General features: G+C 42.5%; 1 non-coding gene across 1 annotated transcript; it reads right to left on the bottom strand.

Annotated features, from left to right (window-relative positions):
• Window positions 1–272: 272 nt before the first annotated feature.
• LOC130964919 (small nucleolar RNA R71) lies at window positions 273–380 on the bottom strand. The gene has a single exon (XR_009080983.1). It is a non-coding gene; the product is annotated as a small nucleolar RNA R71 (small nucleolar RNA).
• Window positions 381–13520: the final 13140 nt, after the last annotated feature.

Below are 13520 nucleotides of genomic sequence, written 5' to 3'. Positions count from 1 at the left end.
CTCAATTAGTTTCTCTAATACAACAGAGTTGCAAGTTCCATGGACTTCCATTGGAAGATCCTCATCAGTTTTTGGCTGAGTTCTTGCAAATCTGTGACACTGTCAAGACTAATGGGATTGACCCTGAGGTCTACAGACTTATGCTATTCCCTTTTGCTGTAAGAGACAGAGCTAGGATATGGTTGGATTCACAACCTAAAGAAAGCCTGGACTCTTGGGAAAAGCTAGTCAATGCCTTCTTGGCAAAGTTCTTTCCACCTCAAAAATTGAGTAAGCTTAGAGTGGAAGTCCAAACCTTTAGACAAAAGGATGGTGAATCCCTCTATGAAGCTTGGGAAAGATACAAACAATTAATCAGAAAATGTCCCTCAGACATGCTTTCTGAATGGAGCATCATAGGTATTTTCTATGATGGTCTCTCTGAACTATCCAAGATGTCTTTGGATAGCTCTGCTGGAGGATCTCTTCATCTGAAGAAGACGCCTACAGAGGCTCAAGAGCTAATTGAAACGGTTGCAAATAACCAATTCATGTACACTTCTGAAAGGAATCCTGTGAACAATGGGACTAATCAGAAGAAAGGAGTTCTTGAGATTGATACTCTGAATGCCATACTGGCTCAAAACAAGATATTGACTCAACAAGTCAATTTAATTTCTCAAAGTCTGTCTGGAATGCAAAATGCACCTGGCAGTACTAAGGAAGCTTCATCTGAGGAAGAAGCTTATGATCCTGAGAACCCTTCAATGGAAGAGGTGAATTACCTAGGAGAACCCTATGGAAACACCTATAATTCTTCATGGAGAAATCACCCAAATTTCTCATGGAAGAATCAAGAGAGACCTCAACAAGGTTTCAATAACAATAATGGTGGAAGAAACAGGCTTGGCAATAACAAGCCTTTTTCATCATCTTCTCAGCAACAGACAGAGAGTTCTAAGCAGAATACCTCTGACTTAGCAACAATGGTCTCTGATCTAATCAAAACCACTCAAAGTTTCATGAATGAAACAAGGTCCTCCATCAGAAATTTGGAAGGACAAGTGGGACAGCTGAGCAAGAAAGTTACTGAACTCCCTCCTAGTACTCTCCCAAGTAATACAGAAGAAAATCCAAAAGGAGAGTGCAAAGCCATAAACATGGCCGAATATGGAGAGGAAAGAGAGGAGGTGGACGCCACTGAGGAAGACCTCAATGGGCGTGCACCAACCTCCTCTGAGTTCCCCAATAAGGAACCATGGGAATCTGAGGCTCAAAATGAGACCATAGGGATTCCATTGGACTTACTTCTACCTTTCATGAGCTCTAATGAGTACTCTTCCTCTGAAGAGGATGAGTATGTCACTGAAGAGCAAGTTGCTAAATATCTTGGAGCAATCATGAAGCTAAAATGACAAGTTATTTGGAAATGAGACTTGGGAAGATGAATCTCCCTTGCTCACCAAAGAACTGGATGACTTGTCTAGGCAGAAATTACCTCAAAAGAGACAAGATCTTGGGAAGTTTTCAATACCTTGTACCATAGGCACCATGACCTTCAAGAAGGCCTTGTGTGACTTAGGGTCAAGTGTGAACCTCATGCCTCTCTCTGTAATGGAGAAGCTAGGGATCTTTGAGGTACAAGCTGCAAGAATCTCATTGGAGATGGCAGACAACTCAAGAAAACAAGCTCATGGACTTGTAGAGAATGTTTTGGTAAAGGTTGAAGACCATTACATCCCTACTGATTTCATAGTCCTAGAGACTGGGAAGTGCATGGATGAATCCATCATCCTTGGCAGACCCTTCCTAGCCACAGCAAAGGCTGTGATTGATGTTGATAGAGGTGAACTAATCATTCAAGTGAATGAAGAATCCTTTGTGTTTAAGGCTCAAGGATATCCCTCTGTCACCATGGAGATGAAGCTTGAAGAGCTTCCCTCAAATCAGAGACAAATAGAGCCCCCAAAGTCAAACTCTAAGTTTGGTGTTGGGAGGCCACAACCAAACTCTAAGTTTGGTGTTGAACCCCCACATTCAAACTCTAAGTTTGGTGTTGGGAGGTTCCCACATTGCTCTGATCATTTGTAAGGCTCAATGAGAGCCATCTGTCAAGCTACTGACATTAAAGAAGCGCTTGTTGGGAGGCAACCCAATGATTATATTTTATATATTTTCTTTTGTTATTTTATGTTTTTTGTAGGTTGATGATCATAAGAATTTACAAAATCAATGAAAAAAGCAAAAACAAAATGGAAAACAGGAAGAAAAACAGCACACCCTGGAGGAAGATGCTGCTGGCGTTCAAACGCCAGTAAGCCTAGCAGTTGGGCGTTTAACGCCCAGTCTGGCACCATTCTGGGCGTTTAACGCCAGAAAGGGGCACCAGACTGGCGTTAAACGCCAGAAAAGGGCAAGAACCTGGCGTTAAACGCCAGAAATGGGCACCAGCCCGGCGTTTAACGCCAGAATTGGCTCAAAACGTGATTTTTGATGCCATTTGGTGCAGGGATGACTTTTCCTTGACACCTAAGGATCTGTGGACCCCACAGGATCCCCACAAACCCCTCACCTATCAAATCCCATCTCTCTCTTCACCACTCACCTCCATAAAACCCCACTTACCTCACCATCCAAATTCAAACCACTACTTCTTCCCCTTTTGGCCTAACCACAAAGCCATCTCCCTCTCCTCCATTTCTTCTTCTTCTACTCTCTTCTTTCTTCTTCTGCTCGAGGACGAGCAAACCTTTTAAGTTTGGTGTGGTAAAAGCATTGCTTTTTGTTTTTCCATAACCATTTATGGCATCCAAAGCCGGTTCAACTGAGAAGGCATGACCTCAAGCCCATCACTAAGAAAAGGATGGAGCAAACAAGAGACCCCTCTCATCAAGAAATCCCTAAGATACCTCAAGGGATGCACTTTCCTCCACAAGACTACTGGGAGCAAATTAACACCTCCCTAGGAAAATTTAGTTCCAACATGGGACAACTAAGGGTGGAGCACCAAGAACATGCCATCCTCCTCCATGAAATTAGAAAAGATCAAAGAATCATGAGAGAGGAGTAACAAAGACAAGGAAGAGACATTGAGGAGCTCAAGCACTCCAGAGGATCTTCAAGAGGAAGAACAAGCCGCCATCACTAAGGTGGACCCGTTCTTTAATCTCCTTGTTCTTTATTTTCTTGTTTTTCGAAATTTTCATGCTTATGTTTATCCATGTTTGTGTCTTATGATCATTAGTGTCTTAGTGTCTATGCCTTAAAGCTATGAATATGAATCCATCACCTTTCTTAAATGAAAACTGTTTTTATCACAAAAGAACAAGAAGTACAGGATTTCAAATTCATCTTTAAGACTAGCTTAATTAGTTTGATGTGGTGACAATACTTTTTGTTTTCTGAATGTATGCTTGAACAGTGCATATGTCTTTTGAATTTGTGGTTCATGAATGTTAAAATTGTTGGCTCTTGAAAGAATGATGAAAAAGGAGACATGTTACTGAGGATCTGAAAAATCATAAAAATGATTCTTGAAGCAAGAAAAAGCAGTGAATACAAAAAAAAAAAAAGAAGAAGAAGGAGAAAAACGAAAAAAAAAAGGGAGAAAGAGAAAAAGAAAGAATAAGAGTTGTGATCCAAGGCAAATAAGAGTGTGCTTAAGAACCCTGGACACCTCTAATTGGGGACTTTAGCAAAGCTGAGTCACAATCTGAAAAGGTTCACCCAATTATATGTCTGTGGCATGTATGTATCCGGTGGTAATACTGGAAGACAGAGTGCTTTGGGCCACGGCCAAGACTCATAAAGTAGCTGTGTTCAAGAATCATCATTCTTAACTAGGAGAATCAATAACACTATCCGGATTCTGAGTTCCTAAAGAAGCCAATCATTCTGAATTCCAAAGGATAAAGTGAGATGCCAAAACTATTCAGAGGCAAAAAGCTAAAAGCCCCGCTCATCTAATTAATACTGATCTTCATAGATGTTTTTGGAGTTTATTGCATATTCTCTTCTTTTTATCTTATTTGATTTTCAGTTGCTTGGGGACAAGCAACAATTTAAGTTTGGTGTTGTGATGAGCGGATAATTTGTACGCTTTTTGGCATTGTTTTTAGTATGTTTTTGATATCTTTTAGTTAGTTTTTAGTATATTTTTATTAGTTTTTAGTTAAAATTCACTTTTCTGGACTTTACTATGAGTTTTTGTGTTTTTCTGTGATTTCAGGTATTTTCTGGCTGAAATTGAGGGATCTGAGCAAAAATCTGATCCAGAGACTCAAAAGGACTGCAGATGCTGTTGGATTCTGACCTCCCTGCACTCGAAGTGGATTTTCTGGAGCTACAGAAGCCCAATTGGCGCGCTCTCAACGGCTTTGGAAAGTAGACATCCTGGGCTTTCCAGAAATATATGATAGTCCATACTTTGCCCAAGATTTGATGGCCCAAACCGGCGTTCAAAGTCACCTCAAGAAATTCCAGCGTTAAACGCCGGAACTGGCACCTAAATGGGAGTTAAACGCCCAAACTGGCATAAAAGCTGGCGTTTAACTCCAAGGAGAGTCTCTACACGAAAATGCTTCATTGCTCAGCCCAAGCACACACCAAGTGGGCCCGGAAGTGGATTTTTATGTCATTTACTCATCTTTGTACACCTTAGGCTACTAGTTATCTATAAGTAGGACCTTTTACTATTGTATCTGGGACTTTGGTAGCTATCTTCGTTTTATGCTATCTTAGGTCATTGGGAGGCTGGCCATTCGGCCATGCCTAGACCTTATGCTTATGTATTTTCAACGGTGGAGTTTCTACACACCATAGATTAAGGTGTGGAGCTCTGCTGTACCTCGAGTATTAATGCAATTACTATTGTTCTTCTATTCAATTCCACTTGTTCTTTGTCCAAGATATCACTTGTTCTTCAATTTGATGAATGTGATGATCCGTGACACTCATCATCATTCTCACCTATGAACAAGGTGACTGACAACCATTCTTGTTCTACAAGCATGCGAGGCTTAGTGAATATCTCTTGGATTACTGATACACGATGCATGGTTGATCGCCTGACAACCGAGTGCTCGCCTGACAAACGAGCCAGCCATTCCGTGAGATCAGAGTCTTCGTGGTATAGGCAAGAACTGATGGCGGCATTCAAGAGAATCCGGAAGGTCTAACCTTGTCTGTGGTATTCTGAGTAGGATTCAATGATTGAATGACTGTGACGTGCTTCAAACTCCTAGCAGGCTAGGGCGTTAGTGACAGACGCAAAAGAATCAATGGATTCTATTCCGGCCTGAACGAGAACCGACAGATGATTAGCCTATGCTGTGACAGAGCATCAGGGACGTATTTTCACTGAGAGGATGGGAGGTAGCCATTGACAACGGTGAAACCCTACACGAGCTTGCCATGGAAAGGAGTAAGAAGGATTGGATGAAGGCAGTAGGAAAGCAGAGAGACGGAAGGGAAGGCATCTTCATACGCTTGTCTGAAGCTCTTACACCAATGATATACATAAGTATCTCTATCTTTATCTTATTGCTTTATTCGTTTATCACTATACCAATTTGAGTCTGCCTGACTGAGATTTACAAGATGACCATAGCTTGCTTCATACCACCAATCTCCGTGGGATCGACCCTTACTCACGTAAGGTATTACTTGGACGACCCAGTGCACTTGCTGGTTAGTTGTGCGAAGTTGTGTTTATGCCATGGTATTGAGCACCAAGTCTTTGGAGCCATTACTAGGGATTGTTTATGTTTTGAAAAGTATTGATCACAATTTCGTGCACCAGGTTCTAACACATGGCTAGCATCAGGAGTGTACTTCCGAAGCTGCGACACGTGAAACACGTCGTGCAGGTTCAAAAGATGAGGTGGTAGAGCCATTCGATACGCCACCAGTCTAATCCTCTCCAGGATCTGAAATGGACCAATGTATCGAGGATTCAACTTCTTTGCTTTAATCGCCCTACCTACTCCCGTGGTCGGAGTAACCTTAAGGAAAACATGGTCTCCTTCCTCAAATTCTAAGGGCTTTCGCCTCTGATCGGCGTAACTCTTTTGACGACTCTGCGCCGTAAGCATCCTATCACGGATTTTCTTGACTTGTTCAGTAGTCTCAGCTATCATTTCCGGTCCCAACAAGCTTTTCTCTCCAGCTTCATACCAACATAGCGGAGATTGACATTTCCTCCCATACAAGGCCTCATACGGAGCCATTCCGATGCTCGCATGGTAACTATTATTGTATGCAAACTCCACTAATGGCATATGCCGATCCCAACTCGCCGGTTGGTCCAAAACACAAGCTCTCAATATATCCTCTAGTGTTTGGATCGTCCGCTCGGATTGACCATCTATTTGAGGATGGTAAGCCGTGCTCAAGCTTAATCGGGTTCCAAAAGCTTTCTGAAATGCATCCCAAAACCTTGAAGTGAAACGAGGATCTCTATCAGAGATTATAGTAGCAGGTACACCATGAAGTCTCACAATCTCCTTTATGTATAACCGTGCTAGCTCTTCTAGGGTGTACGTCATACGAATGGGTAAAAAGTGAGCTGACTTCGTCAGTCGGTCCACAATCACCCAGATAGCATCAAAACCAGTCCTAGTCCTTGGCAATCCTGACACAAAGTCTATTGCAATACTTTCCCACTTCCATCGTGGAATCTCTAAAGGTTGCAACATCCTAGAAGGTCTTTGATGTTCAATCTTTACCTTTTGGCAAGTTAAGCACTTTGAAACATATTATGCCACATAATTCTTCATACCCGGCCACCAAAACATCGCCTTTAAATCATGGTACATCTTAGTACTTCCCGGGTGAATGGAAAATCCGCTTTTGTGTGCCTCCTTTAAAATATCTTACCTCAAAGTGCCAACATCTGGCACAATGATCCTACCCTTGAACCTCCATAACCCATCTTTTTCTTCCGACACTCTCCACTGTTTTCCTTGCTCAAGGGCCGGTAACACCTTCCATAACGCTTCATCATTTTGATGAGCCTTTAGGAGTTCGGACTTAAAGTCACTTGAGATTTCTAATCGGCTCAAACACAAGGTTCCGGATACTTCTTGAGTACCAATTTTCAGACTCTCGAACCCCTTGAGTAACTTCTCCTCTTGAAGCATCATCCAAGCCGCATATAACGACTTCCGACTTAACGCATCCGCCACTACGTTCGCCTTTCCCGGATGGTAATTCAACTCAAAGTCGTAGTCCTTCAATAATTCCATCCACCTTCTCTGCCTCATATTAAGCTCTTTCTGATCAAAAAGGTACTTCAAACTCTTGTGATCGGAGAAAACTTAGAATTTAACCCCATAGAGGTAATGCCTCCACACCTTCAAGGCAAACACAACCGCAGCGAGTTCCAAATCGTGCGTAGGGTAACTAACTTCATGAGGTCTCAACTGTCGTGAGGCATACGCCACCACATTATGATGCTGCATCAGCACGCACCCTAGACCCTTCAATGAGGCATCACAGTACACCTCAAACGGTTTGTTCGGCTCAGGTAACACCAACACAGGTGCAATTGTCAACTTTTTCTTCAATGCCTGAAAGCTCTCCTCGCATTCATGAGTCCAAACAAACGGAGTGTCTTTGCGGGTTAACTTTGTCATTGGCAAAGCTATCTGTGAAAAGCCCTTGATAAACCTTCGGTAATAGCCAGCTAAACCCAAAAAACTCCTTATCTCTGTTACGGTGGTTGGTTGCTTCCAATCCATCACAGCCTCCACCTTAGTTGGATCTACGGCTATTCCCTTCTTACTCACCACGTGACCCAAAAACTTCACCTCACTTTTCCAAAACTCACACTTAGACAGTTTTGCATAGAGTTTCTTCTCCTTTAGAATCTGCAATACGGTCCTCAAGTGTTCCGCATGCTCTTCCTCAGTCTTGGAATAAATCAGTATGTCATCAATGAAGACAACAACGAATTTATCCAGAAACGGACGGAAAACTCTATTCATATAATCCATGAATACTGCTGGAGCGTTCGTCAATCCAAAAGACATTACAGTGTACTCGTAATGACCATAACGAGTCCTGAAAGCGATCTTAGGGATATCCTCACCCCTCACCCTTATCTGGTGATAACCGGATCGCAAATCGATCTTGGAGAAAACCCCAGCTACTTGTAACTGATCCATGAGATCATCAATTCTCGGCAATGGGTACTTATTCTTTATTGTAACCTTGTTTAGCTGCCTGTAATCTACACAAAGCCGCATACTCCCATCTTTCTTCTTTACCAGTAGCACTGGCGCACCCCACGGAGAGACACTTGGTCCTATAAAATTCTTTCCCAACAAATCCTCTAACTGAGACTTTAGCTCGTTCATCTCTAACGGTGACATCCTATAAGGAGTGCTTGAGATTGGTCCCGCCCCGGGCACCAACTCAATAGCAAACTCGACCTCTCGGTTAGGTGGAAACTCATCAATATCATCGGAAAACACTTCTGGAAACTCACACACAACCGAAATTTGTTCCAACCTTTGATCATCGCCCGAAACACCCGCGGTTAACAACAGGATACCCTGACATTCGATTCCAGAACAGTTTACCATCATCGAATTCAAGTAATAATTATTCACCACGACCGGCCCTTCTGTATCTTCCGGCATAAAGTACACCGACTTTGTAGAACAATCAAGCAGGACATGGTTCTCAGATAACCAGTCCAATTCCAAGATAAGATCAAGACCGATCATCGGCAAGCAGACTAAATCATGAATAAAATCACGCTGCTTGAACTTAAAGGAAACTCTCGGGCATCGTAGCCTAGTTACCATAGCTTCATGGGTAGCATTATATATGGTGGACGAAATTGTGATCAACAATAATGGCTCTTTGGCATGTGCCAAAAAAAACTAACTCAGCACTTTCTTTTCACAACTCCGTTCAACTTAACCAGCAAGTGTACTGGGTCATCCAAGTAATACCTTACGTGAGTAAAGGTCGATCCCACAGAGATTGTTGGTATGAAGCAAGCTATGGTCACCTTGTAAATCTCAGTTAGGCAGATTAAATGGTTATGGGTTTCGAAAATTAATAATAAATAGAAAATAAAAAGGGATAGAAATACTTATGTAAATTAATGGTGGGAATTTCAGATAGGCGTGTGGAGATGCTAGAATCCTTTCGAATCTCTACTTTCTTATTGCTTTCATCCAATCCTTCTTACTCCTTTCCATGGCAAGCTGTATGTAGGGCATTACCATCATCAATGGCTACTTTTAATCCTCTCGGGAAAATGGTCCTATGCGCTGTCACTGCACGGCTAATCGTCTGGAGGCATCACCCTTGTTGATGGCTACATCCCATCCTCTCAGTGAAAATGGTCCAAATGCTCTGTCACAGCACGGCTAATCATCTGTCGGTTCTCAATCAGGTTGAAGTAGAATCCATTGATTCTTTTGCGTTTATCATCACGCCCAGCCTTCAGGAGTTTGAAGCTCGTCACAGTCATTCAATACCGGAATCCTACTCGGAATACCACAGACAATGTTAGACTTTCCGGATTCCCAGGATCCTACTCGGAATACCACAGACAAGGTTAGACTTTCCGGATCCCCATGAATGCCGCCATCTATCTAGCTTATACCACGAAGATTCTGTTGGAGAATCTAAGAGATATGCGCCCGGCCTAAGGTAGAACGGAAGTGGTTGTCAATCACGCGCATTCATAGGTGAGAATGATGATGAGTGTCACGGATCATCACATTCATCAAAGTGTTGTGCAACGTATATCTTGGAATAAGAATAAAAGAGAATTGAATGAAAAGTAATAGTAATTGTATTGAAACTTGAGGTACAGCAGAGCTCCACACCCTTAATCTATGGTGTGCAGAAACTCCACCGTTGAAAATACATAAGTGAAAGGTTCAGGCATGGCCGAATGGCCAGCCCCCTGAATGATCAATAGACCGAATGATCAAAGACTAAACAGTCAAGAGATTAAACTGTCAAAAAAGATGTCTAATACAATAGTAAATTATCCTATTTATACTAGACTAGCTACTAGGGTTTACATGAGTAAGTAATTGATGCATAAATCCACTTCCGGGGCCCACTTGGTTTATGCTTGGGCTGAGCTTGATCTATCCACGAGCTGAGGCTTTTCTTGGAGTTGAACTCCAAGTTATAACGTGTTTTGGGCGTTCAACTCCGGATCATGACGTGTTTCTGGCGTTTAACTCCAGACAACAGCATGTACTTGGTGTTCAATGCCAAGTTACGTCATCAATTTCCGAATAAAGTATGGACTATTATATATTGCTGGAAAGCTCTGGATGTCTACTTTCCAACGCCGTTAAGAGCGAGCCATTTGAAGTTCTGTAGCTCCAGAAAATCCATTTTGAGTGCGGGGAGGTCAGATTCCAACAGCATCAGCAGTCCTTTTGTCAGCCTTTTTCAGAGTTTTGCTAAAGTCCCTCAATTTCAGCCAGAAATTACCTGAAATCATAGAAAAACACACAAACTCATAGTAAAGTCCAGAAATGTGAATTTATCATAAAAACTAATGAAAACATCCCTAAAATAGCTTGAACTCACTAAAAACTACCTAAAAACAATGCCAAAAAGTGTATAAATTATCCGCTCATCAATATACTTTTAGGTCATAACCTAAAGTTACAGTCTTCAATCCTAACTCATGGGCTTTCTCTAATAAAATGAATGAATGCGATTCCCCCGAATTAAATAAAGCATTTAAAGTTTGACCAGCTATTTCACAGTTACCTCTAATGAGTGTCTCGGATCCCTCAGCACCTACAGCTGAAGTGGTGAACACCCGACCAGTCTGTTGTGCTTTCCCAGCACCTTGTTTCTGCTTCTCCGGACAGTTGGCGGCTTTATGCCCCGCTTTTCCACAATTGTAGCACAAACCCCATCCGGCCTTGCATGGTGCTCCCAGCCGGATGGTGACTCCTACATCTAGTACAAGCTTGATCATTCTGAGGCTGCTTCCCAAACTTCTTCCCTTGGGAGTTGTTGTTGTTGGGCCTCCTGAAAGAGCTTTCCCTCTTGAAAGGTGGACCTCTAGGTGCAAAGCTCTTCCCTGGGTTCTGCGGGAATGATCCTTTATGACTCCCTTTCTCAGCGGTTGCCCTTTTCACACACTCTTCAGCAACCCTACACTTGTTCACCAATTCAGAGAAAGTCCTAATCTCCATTGGTCCTAATGAGCTGAAGATATCACTCCGAAGTCCTTCTTCATACTTAACACACTTTCACTCCTCATATTCCACCGGAGTCCCTTGACACATACGAGAGAACCTGAACAGTTCTTCAAACTTGTCAGTATACTCAGATACGGACATAGTACCCTGCTTCAGCTGTAACAATTCAAGCTCCTTGGCCGTCCTAGCAGAAGTCGGAAAGTACTTCTTATAGAACTCCTCTTGGAAGACATTCCAGGTGATATAGTCATCACCCTGCTGCAGAAGATGTCGGATACCTTGCCACCAATGCGACGCTTCACCAGTGAGCATATAGGTAGCGAACTCCACACGCTGCCCTTCAGGTACCACCTGCGCTTGCAATGCTCGTTCTATAGCCTGAAACCATGTATCAGCTTCAGTCGGGCTAGTAGTTCCCTTGAACTTAGGCGGATTAACCTTCAAAAAGTTTGCCAGTGTCATCGGGCCCTGAACTCCACCTCCATCATTACCATGGTTGTTCATCTGTTGACCAAGAGCCTCAGCAGTGGCTTGCATTGCAGCAGCCATGTTCTCCAACGCAGTCATGAAGTTCACCGGGTCATTAGGGTTATTCTCCGGCGCACGAGCATTCGTACGACCTCTTCCACGGCCTCCACCACGTCCACGAGGCGCCATCTGGTTCCTATACACACCAAACAATCGATATTAAGTTGATCAGTCTCAATATCGGAAGTCTAGTACTTCAAGGTCCCAAATGCATGCTCATGAACGTTTATGCCAATTATATTAAGTAGATATACTAATAGCACATAACACACATACAGAGAATGCACAGAGGTATAATCAGTCCATCTCTCAGGCTCTACAGGAACGAACTGCTCTGATACCATAATGTAACACCCTACCATACAGAGTCTTATGCTTAAGTCATAATTCAGAGATGGCAAGGTATTACGACTTCTAAAATAAAAATTTAGTACGTATAGTAGTATGAATGATTGATTATAACTAGGAGCCTTTGAAGAAAAAGGGGTAAACAAAAACCGCAATTCGAAAGCTTAACACTCCGATCGATAACGTAACGAACAAGGATAACCAACGCGAGATTATATATATACAAAGGAGTATCAAAAACAGGAATATCAAGACTCAAAATCCGGCTGCGAAGATAACCGGTCCGAGCATAGCAATATATACATATGATAAAATAAGGAAAACCCCAAAAGAAACCCAAAGGGACACAAAATACAGAAACCTAGTCTCCAAAATCTCCCATAAGAGGAGTCATCACAGTTTGTATTATTTAATGGAGATAAAAGTATCTAAGCAAAACATATAAACTAAAACAGAGTCCCGAGAACAAAGGATCTTCGCTAATCCAGAAGTCTCCAGCAGGCCTCAGCGAGAAACCTCACGTCATGCATCTGAAAACCACAAAATCCGCATGGGTGAGAACCAGAGGTCCCCAGCATGGTAACAGCTTCCACATATATAATACATAATAATAGAGGAAAGCCAAAGGCAATCCTAGAACTTCCTCCAGATAATTCAAAGCTTATAAACAAGCTAATCCATAAAGGGCATCTGACTAAAGATCCTTCAGTCTAACTAATACTTCTCTTTCCAATTCCTTCAGACCTCCCAACCACCAGCAGGAGTATAATATAGCAAACACAGTTATATCAAGCAAGAAATATACAAATAGAAACAAATAAGGCATTTAGACAATTAGCAAGTAATATGCAGTCAAATAGGCAATCTCAAACAATTCATGTAGTATGCTTATGATGCATGCCTGTCCCTAGTGGCTGATGATATCATCTGTCGGTTATAGAGCCAACCCGACAAGTCTTGACAGTTAACCATTGGACTGTCCCTCTGTCGTGTCTCCCCAACTTGAGTTATACTCAAAATAAACTTGATCATAATCATGATCCATATCCATCACCCTCACTGGTGAATATTTATCCATCACCATCACTGGTGAATATTTATGGGGGTGAGCTCGTCCGGGAATTTCACAGTGCCCGGCCACCCTGACGACATAGGGTCAAAAGAGCTTCGAGTCTCAACCTAGAGCACGTGGTGGCTAGCCACTGCTTCCTTCCAAGGAAACTCTCATCTCCAACAGTGGAAGTGCAACATTCACAATTCATTCAACAGCATATATGCATTTATACACAGCCATAATCATGGCTCCGCCGTAACACGGCAATAATCCAGCCATCCGGCTCACGGTTAAATCCATAACCAGCCACCCAGCTCACGGTTAAATCCATAACCATCCGTTTCATTATCAATCACAGCCTTTCGGCCCATGGCATAACAAGCACTTCCACCACCATCCTCCGCCTCTTACTT

Source organism: Arachis stenosperma, chromosome 2 (assembly GCF_014773155.1).
Source record: "Arachis stenosperma cultivar V10309 chromosome 2, arast.V10309.gnm1.PFL2, whole genome shotgun sequence".
Classification (NCBI taxonomy): domain Eukaryota; kingdom Viridiplantae; phylum Streptophyta; class Magnoliopsida; order Fabales; family Fabaceae; genus Arachis; species Arachis stenosperma.
This window is presented reverse-complemented; position numbering and strand designations above follow the sequence as displayed.